The 8519-nt window shown below is 37.6% G+C and overlaps 1 protein-coding gene across 4 annotated transcripts in view; it reads right to left on the reverse strand.

Moving 5' to 3' along the window:
• Positions 1 to 6367, reverse strand: part of Znf280c (zinc finger protein 280C) — a 59100-nt gene extending 52733 nt beyond the window's left edge. Inside the window, exons 1-3 of one of the 4 annotated variants that reach the window (XM_027940067.3) lie at positions 6250 to 6367; positions 4553 to 4622; positions 4117 to 4197 (exon numbers count right to left, since the gene is read on the reverse strand). The gene's annotated coding sequence lies outside the window, so the exon portion shown is untranslated. The remainder of the gene's footprint in view (positions 1 to 4116; positions 4198 to 4552; positions 4623 to 6249) is intronic. The other 3 variants (XM_071606284.1, XM_071606286.1, XM_071606285.1) reach the window with 3 other exon arrangements.
• Positions 6368 to 8519: the final 2152 nt, after the last annotated feature.

Raw genomic sequence — 8519 nt, forward strand, 5'->3', positions numbered from 1 at the left:
GGAGATTGAACCCAGGGGCTCTTTACTACTGAGCTACATCCCCAGCCCGTTTTATGTTTTATTTAGAGACAGGGCCTCACTACTGTGCTGAGGCTGGCTTTGAGCTTGTGATCCTCCTGTCTCAGCCTCCTGAGTCACTTGGATTACAGGCTGCTTTGGTTTTTATACATGTAAAATGTAACCATATTTTTAATTTTTTAAAATTATGGACTAACATAATTCAAAAATTTTAAAAATTAAGAGGTATCACCTCATACTCACTGGGATGGCTGTAATCAAAAGATAGATAATGACAAGCATTGAAAAGAATGTAATAAAATTGGAACTCTCATACACTGCTGGCAGAAATGTGAACTGGTACAGCTACTATGGGAGACAGTTAAACACATAGATATAAGACCAAACAATACCACTCTTAGATTGACAAATAGATAAAATGTGATACATCTACACAATGCAATAATATTTAGGAATAAAAAGGAATGACACATTGACACATATACAATATGTATGAATGTTGAGAACATTAGACTAGCTGAACAAAGCCAGTCAAACAAACCAGATATTATATGATTTCATTTATAATGAAATGTCCAGAAATGTTAAATCCACAGAGACAGAGTAGAGTAGTGGCTACCAAGGTCTAATTGGTACAGGGTTTCTTTCTGGAGTGATGAAAATGTTCTAAAGTTGATTGTGGTGATGCTTATAGAACTTTGTATGAAAACCACTGAGTTGTACACTTTAAATGGGCAAATTGTATGTCATATAAATTATATTTAAATAAGGGTATTTAAAATAATAAGATAGTAGCAGTTAAGACTAGGAGTATTGGAGTCACTCTGCACAGAAAGAGTACTTAAGAAGCCAACAAAGAGAATAGTAAAGCTGTAAGATTTGGGGGTAGAGAAAGCGAAGAGGTAAGATATGGAGACATTTAAGTCCTAATAACATTTAAACACCTGAAGCTAGTCATATTGGAAGCAAACTATCAACTAAGGGGTTTCAGTTAAGAGAGGAAAAAAACTAATCATTTTCAGTTTACTTCACTTCAAACCAGATTTCAGCATTTTTATTCAAGAGTAAAAAATACATTCACCAATTGTTTATCCCAACATTTTTTAAACCAAGGTCAACAGATCGCTGGGGAAAAGATATACTCCAGATGGTACAAAAGAACTCTATTAACAATATAATTGTTTTTGTTTTGCTGTGTATCTAAAAAAATTAACATAAACGTTTCCTGGGATCATCCAGATGACCACCTTATAACTAAGCCTGACCACAAAATATTAGTACTGATGTTTTTATCTGTATTTACTACTGCATTGTCACTAAGTACTATTACTTTTATTGGTATGGCAATAATAAAATAACAAAGGGACAGAATATCTAAATGTTGTATCTTCACTAAAAGAGCAAATTACAGTTATCTTTAGCTACAGAAATGAAGGTATTGAAATGGTTGAAATAGGAAAATCTTGATCTTCATGATATAGATATGAAAAAAAATCAATATAAATAGGCAGTAACTTTATTTTAGCAAAATATATTATTCATTCAATACATAAAAACTGATTGAAATATCATTGATTTTGTTGTTTCAAGTGCTTATTTTGTTTTATTGTTGTGTAAAAACTCTGGGACTATTTTAAACATTTTCAGTATGGGGTGCCTGTAAAAATGTTCTTATAATAGTAATTAACTAGTACATTACTCAAAACCAAGACATATTTGTTTATTCCTTGGTTCCTTGGAGAATTTCACTGGCATCTAAACAATTCAAACTTCCAAACCAGGTTTTGGGAACAAATCACATACAATTCAAGAAGGAAATATTCTCAAGAAGTTTTTATATTGAGCAAATTATTCCAGATACATTTTGAGAAGGTATTTCTTTAATAATTTTGCTGTTTTTTCCTAATTTATTTGTGTTTTCAATTTTGTCTTGATTTTTCATTCTTTGTCTATTTAAGAAAATAGCTAGTTTAAACTAGAATTTAAAATTCACTAGCATAATATTTTGTGAAGTTGGCCTATATTTTAAAAAATTTTCTTTTATATTAGTTTTTGGGATAGAGCACTATAATAAAATTTACTTTCTGAAAAATAATGTTTATATTATATTCTGGCTAAGGCCTATAGCTACAGGAATGTAATTTTGGAGCAATTCACATGTAAAAGACATAACCTGGGGAAAAGACTGATGCACTATTATTGGCCTCTCAAAAGCAACCTATATAATAAATATTTTACATAATTTAATAACATACTCTATAATCACTAATTCCTAAAATAATACATGAAGCATGTATTATTAATTCACATTTTATAGGAGTAAAAATAACAGGGAAAGTGTAAATTAAGTGCACTGAGCACAGGGCTTAAAAACCTCAATGGGAATTTTGGGTCTACCACTTTATGGCTGCCAAATCTAGGAAGCTTAATTAACTTTTTGAGACCTAGTTTCTCTATCTGTAAAAGAAAAACAGAAGTACCTTACTTGTAGTACAACTATGAATAATTTAAAGCATACGAGATAATTCTTGCAAAGTACTTAGAATTATTTTGCTTCATAATTTTTTATCTGAAGTTATAGCACAAGTGGAGTATAAGCACTAAAAAAATTAAAATTCAGCTGGACAACGTGGTACATGCTTATAATCCTACCACTTCTTTCAAGGCTGAGGCAGGAGAATCACAAGTTCGAGGATAGCCTAAGCAACTTAACAAGATCCTCAGCAATTTAGCAAGACCTTGTTTCAAAATAAAAAATAAAAAGAATTAAAAAAAGCTCTCTGGGTTCAATTCCCAATTATCAAAAGAAAAAAGAAAGAAAATACCGTCACAGATAATTATGTTTATGTAGATTATATCTGATATTTAATAAAAAGTCTACTGTAAGTTTATATAAATACTTTTAATGAAATATTTCTTTTTAAGTTTTAGTTGTAGATGGACAAATACCTTTGTTTATTTATTTTATGCGATGCTGAGGATCAAACCCAGTGTCTCACATGTGTGAGGCTAGTGCTCTACTGCTGAGCCACAACCCAGCCCCTAATGAAAATATTTTTAAAACAAAAAATATAGTTAGAAAAATGGCATTTACATTTTTGCCAATGTCTTTAACACTTGTCTTAAAAGAAAACTAGAAGTATTTCTAAATTCTTTTTTATTTGGTACTGGGGATTAAACCCAGGGGCATTTAACCATTGAGTCACATCCCCAGCCCTTTTTAATATTTTATTTTAGAGACAAAATATTAGGGTCTCGTTGAGTTACTTAGGGCCTCACTAACTTGCTGAGGCTGGCTTTCAACTTGCAATCCTCCTGCCTCAGCCTCCTGAGCAGCTGGTATTAGAGGCATGCACCACCACTGCACCAGGCTCTAAATTCTTATTAAGTATCTAAAAAGTTGTTTTCATTATTCCTTCATTTTTAAATGTCAATTATTAGTAAATGACCTAAAAGCATAAAAAATAAAATTATAATGGTCCATTGAACCCAATTGGTACATAGTGATGACTATTTGAATGGATATACTGAAGGTGAAACACTCTTTAAAAGAAAACAACTTTGCAGAGAATGAATTTTTAAAAGTCTGGACACATTTTATTCAAATTACTGAGAAAATCAAGTCTTTATGAATCATTACTTAAAACAACCTGACTAAAAACCAAATATTAAGTTCTTCTCCAAAGTAGGAAGACAGAAAAAGTATTCAGGGCTATATGTCTAATTAGTGAATATAAACAATAAATATTTCTGGTCTTTGAAAAGTTACTTTTGAGTAGTGAAATATTTTCAATATAAATTTTCAATATCCTATCTATCACTTTTTAAAGCTATAGAATACTTTCTATTTACAAAAAATGTTATTCGATTTAGGATTTCCTCTTCCCAATTAGTTTAACAGCAACAAAAAATTCTTGGTGGGCTGGGGTCGTAGCTCAGTGGTATAGCGCTTGCCTAGCATGCACAGGCTCTGGTTTCCTCAGCACCACACACACACACATAAAATCTTGGAATGGTTCTAAATGTCCTCCTGAAAAAAAGAAAACAAAACAAGTGGGAGGGAAGGAGGGTATGGAATTATAAAGCCCTTGGTCTTACCTTTCTCTTTCCTTCTAAAAAAGACAATGGTGCAGAGTAAAACGCTGGACAGAAAAATCAAGACTGGCCTAGAAAATTTAACTGGAAGAAATAAATTAAACAGAAAAAGCTGAGATTTGGAGTTCTTCAATATCAGAACTTTTTCAATAGGTTATTTTTCAACATGTTTGGAAATAATATTGAAATACTAAAAGGCTGAAAACATGGCATCTTAAAAATATAAAGGAGAAGGGAATTGAAATTGAATAATATTTTGTAGAATTTTTAAGGTGAACCTTCTCGCTTACTCTCCACCCCGCCCCCCACTCCCATAGAGCAGGGCATAATTTAGTGAACTGAGCATTGGATGAGGGTCAGAGACCACCGCTCAAGAATTAGTTCTGCTTCCAAACCACATAACCCTGCTCAATTCCTCTCCTTGAGGCTATTTTCTCACCTTCAAAATAGTTCTATTGGGGCTGGGGTGTGGCTCAGTGGCAGAGCCCTCTGGAAGCACTGGTTTGATCCTCAGCACCACATAAAAAATAAATAAACAAAATAAAGATACTGTATCCATGTATAACTAAAAAATATTTTTTTAATAGTTCTATTGCCAGGTGTGGTGACCACACACCTGTAATCCTCGTGACTCAGAAGGCTGAGGCAGAAGGATCTCAATTTCAAGAACAGCCTGGGCAACTTAGAGAAACCCTGTCTCAAAAAAAGGGGGGGGGGCAGAGATGAAGCTCAGTGGTACAATGTCCTTGGGCTGAACCCCTAGTATCACAAAAACAAAAACAAAACACCCAGAACCAACCAACCAAAAAACAACAGTTCCATCAACACCCCACCTCAAAAAGGGCTTCAATGAAATATACAAATATGTTATAATTTTAATAGAATTTGTACTGATAAGCAAACCCTGCCAGGCTGGGGATACAGCTTGATAGGTCTGCCTTGCATGCATAAGGCCCTGGGTTCAATCCCCAGCACCACAAAACATAAAAAATATATAAAATAAAGCAAACCCTGCCTTCATAGGCTCAGTGTAGTTTCTGCTTGAGTCACAATTTACACTGCAGCCCCAAAGCAGGACACCTCACAAATGCTAAAAGGATATTTTTGTAATTTAAAATCCCATTTCTAGGCTTTAAATTTATGTTTAATGACACTAAAAGATCTAAAAACTCCTAGTCCAAACCCTGAAACAATAAAGCCAAGAATTTATTTTCAGATTAAAATCTATGTACAAAACAAATATTTTCAAACAAAGAAAATTCCATGGATGAAGGTCTCCCATGCTTGTAGAAACTGCTTCACTTGACAATGTCCTCAAATTTCTCCTTAAAAAAGCATAAAAAGTTTAGTTAAGTTAATAGGAACTCCCTCCTCTTTATAGGTTTGTGAAGAAAACCTCGGAATGAGATAATTTTTTCCATCTCATTATGAAAAACCTGCACAGCTCACTGTTAGAAAACCGTGTAACTCCACGTTTCTCCTCCGGGCTCGTATCCTCTAGACAATAACGGGATGGAGCACGATTTCTATGACAGAGGAAAGGCAGTCCCTCCGGCAAGAACAAGGGTGTGAGCCTGGAATTACTGGTAACCTGGGTCGAGAGGAGGGAGATCCTAGGCAGTACGAAGGAGCCCTGATGCCTGAAAGTTCAGATGCCCCCTAGTATTTCCCACCATTGAACAGACTGGGGGGTGGGCGGGTCTCCGCCAAACCTTGGCATCAATCGTACAAAAGGCCAAAGGGAGTTGTCTCCAGAAAGAAAAGCCAAAAGCAAGCTGGGGATGGAGAAACTCACAGGCCTCTGGTGGTGAGGGGGTGGCGACTGTGGCCCGCGCGGCCCTGTACCAGTAGACAGCTGCCCGCGAGACCGCGACCCGCCTTGGGCGGCCAAACCTCGCCGCGGAGCAGCTATCTTTCCAAGATCCCTCCCCCTCTAAGGCCGACGCAAAATGGTGGCCCACCCGCCGTAGCGCCGCCAAGCCCATCCCCTCCCCCGCCACCTAATCAATACCGGATACCCGCTCCGCATCTCGACCCTCAGCCCGCTGCCCTCAGAGCTGGGCAGCCACGGCTGCCCTCACAGACACACCAGAGAGCCGCTGCCTCAGGGCACAGGCGGGGGCGGGGGCCGCTTACCTAGAGCAGTGCAGATCGGCCTGACTGGGGCTCAGAGGAGGAGGAGAAAGAGGAGGAGGAAAGGGAGGAGCGCGAAAATACTAGGCGACCGCCACAGCAACAACGGATGCCCCTGAGATTTTCAGCGCGCAATGAGCGCCCCAGCGAGTGCAAAGCATATAACGAAGCGCGCTGCCTCATGGGTAGAACCCGCTCCGCCTCTGCACATCCGGGTACCTTTTCTAACGGTCCCTGGATGGCGGGTGCAAACATGTGCACCGCTTTACACACCCTCGAAGGCAACTGTGCAGGAGCCAAGAGCTGTAGGCTGTGGACCTTGGGCAAGGGGAGGAACTAACAGGGATGTCAGTCTCCCCAATGAACCTGCCCTGCCCTTCAACCTCCGATTGCAGTCTAAAATTAGAGCTGCATATTGTCTCTGATCACAGGGAAATGCAAATTCTGATTCCTCCTTGTGTTGTGACTGCTAGAGGAACCAGTTTTAAAATCTGTACTTGGTGCATCCCTCATCTTTTACCAAAGAAATGTAAGTCATTTAATTGGTAAATTTCACCAAGTTTGTCTTAAATATGTTTTTGCTTGACTCTGTTATTTTTTAAAAATTTTATCTATTTTATTCATTTTAGTTGTTGATGGACATTTATTTTTTTATTTACATGTGGTGCTGAGAATTGAACCCAGTGCCTTACACATTAGAGACAAGTGCCCTACCACTGAGCCACATCCCCAGCCCCTGTTATTCTTAATTCTGTCATAAAGGTGCCTATAATGATTACCAGAAGGTTAAGAAAAAAATATATTTACCAGATAAACACTTGATAAAATACTGCTTGCACATTTTCCCTTCTCTCTTTTTTTTCTTTTTTGCTTGTTGTTTTTTGTCCCTCCCCCACCCCCTTTTTTGTTTGTTTTTTCATCTTTTTGGTTGGTTCTTTTGGGCAGCAGGGATTGAACACTGGAGCACTTTATCACTGAAATGCATCCCTAGCCCTTTTTATTTATTTTTATTTTTTAGTTTGAGACATGGTCTAGCTAAGTTGCTGAGACTAGCCTTGAGTTTGTGCTCCTCCTGCTTCAGACTCCCAAGTTGCTGGGATTACAGTAGTGTGCCACCATGCCTGGCACATTTTCAAAGCATCAGGTTTTGAGCTGTAAAGAATATTTCCTCTTCCAATTTTCCTCATGAGGCCTGTGGCACTAGTGCTTCACTTTTCAAGAGTTACTCAGATATAACTGTGGCTTATTCTTTTTTAATATTTATATTTTTAGGTGTAGATGGACACAACCCAATGCCTTTATTTTTTTATGTGGTGCTGAGGATGGAACCCGGGTCCCGCCCGTCTTTAACGCATACACAAGTCCAGAAATTCACTGAATCCTAATGTTTCCTATTTGTGCTGTTTTTTTTTTCTCATCTATACAGCCATTTGCTTTTGGCCCTAAAAATAAGCTTTTCAGGAAATGACAGAGAATAACCAGAATTACAAACATGAAAAAGTTTCAAAACCAAGCAGGCTAATAAGAAAGCTCATGAGCGTTCTCCTTTGGCACTTCCAGCAGAAAGTTTAAAACTGGCAGATGTCTCCCCAGCAGAGGCAGGGTGATTTCAAGTTCAAAGCCAGCCTCAGCAACTTTGTGAGGCCTAAACAACTTAGCAAGAACTTGTATCAAGATAAAAAAAATCAATCAATCAATCAATCAAAAGGGCTGGGGATGTGGCTTGATAGTTAAGTGGGTTCAATTCCTGGTACCAAAAACAAAAAACAAACACCAACTGGCAGATGTCCAACATGCCTGACATTTTCTTCTGTGCAGGTGGAAAATGTAAAGCTTCAAGTCTCCAACTCACCCACCCATTTTTTAGGCAGGTAGGAAATTTAAACTGGCAAGTTTCCAATCTGCCAGCCATTTCCTTTATAATAGGCAGAAATTTTAAACACATTAATCTCCATCCCCACCCCCTAGACACTATAAAGGCCCAACTGACTACTTCTGCCTCTCTCAAGTCAGCCCAGACCTGTTTGCATGTCCATCTCACTACCTGGAGTTCCCTGGGTAATAAAATTTCTCCCAGAATCCTTGATGAATAATAGTTTCAGGAGCCTCCACATCTGATTAAAATTAGGAAGCAGGAGGGCCCCGTAACAGAATAACTAGAAAACATTTATACACCAAAATTTCAATTTAATTTATTATTGTTTCATGAAAAATGTAACTGCCAAGAAGACCAGAAAACTCTAGTTAGCAAACTTTCTGTTAACAAAGGAGAA

The sequence above is a fragment of the Marmota flaviventris genome, chromosome X (genome assembly GCF_047511675.1).
Source record: "Marmota flaviventris isolate mMarFla1 chromosome X, mMarFla1.hap1, whole genome shotgun sequence".
Taxonomy (NCBI): domain Eukaryota; kingdom Metazoa; phylum Chordata; class Mammalia; order Rodentia; family Sciuridae; genus Marmota; species Marmota flaviventris.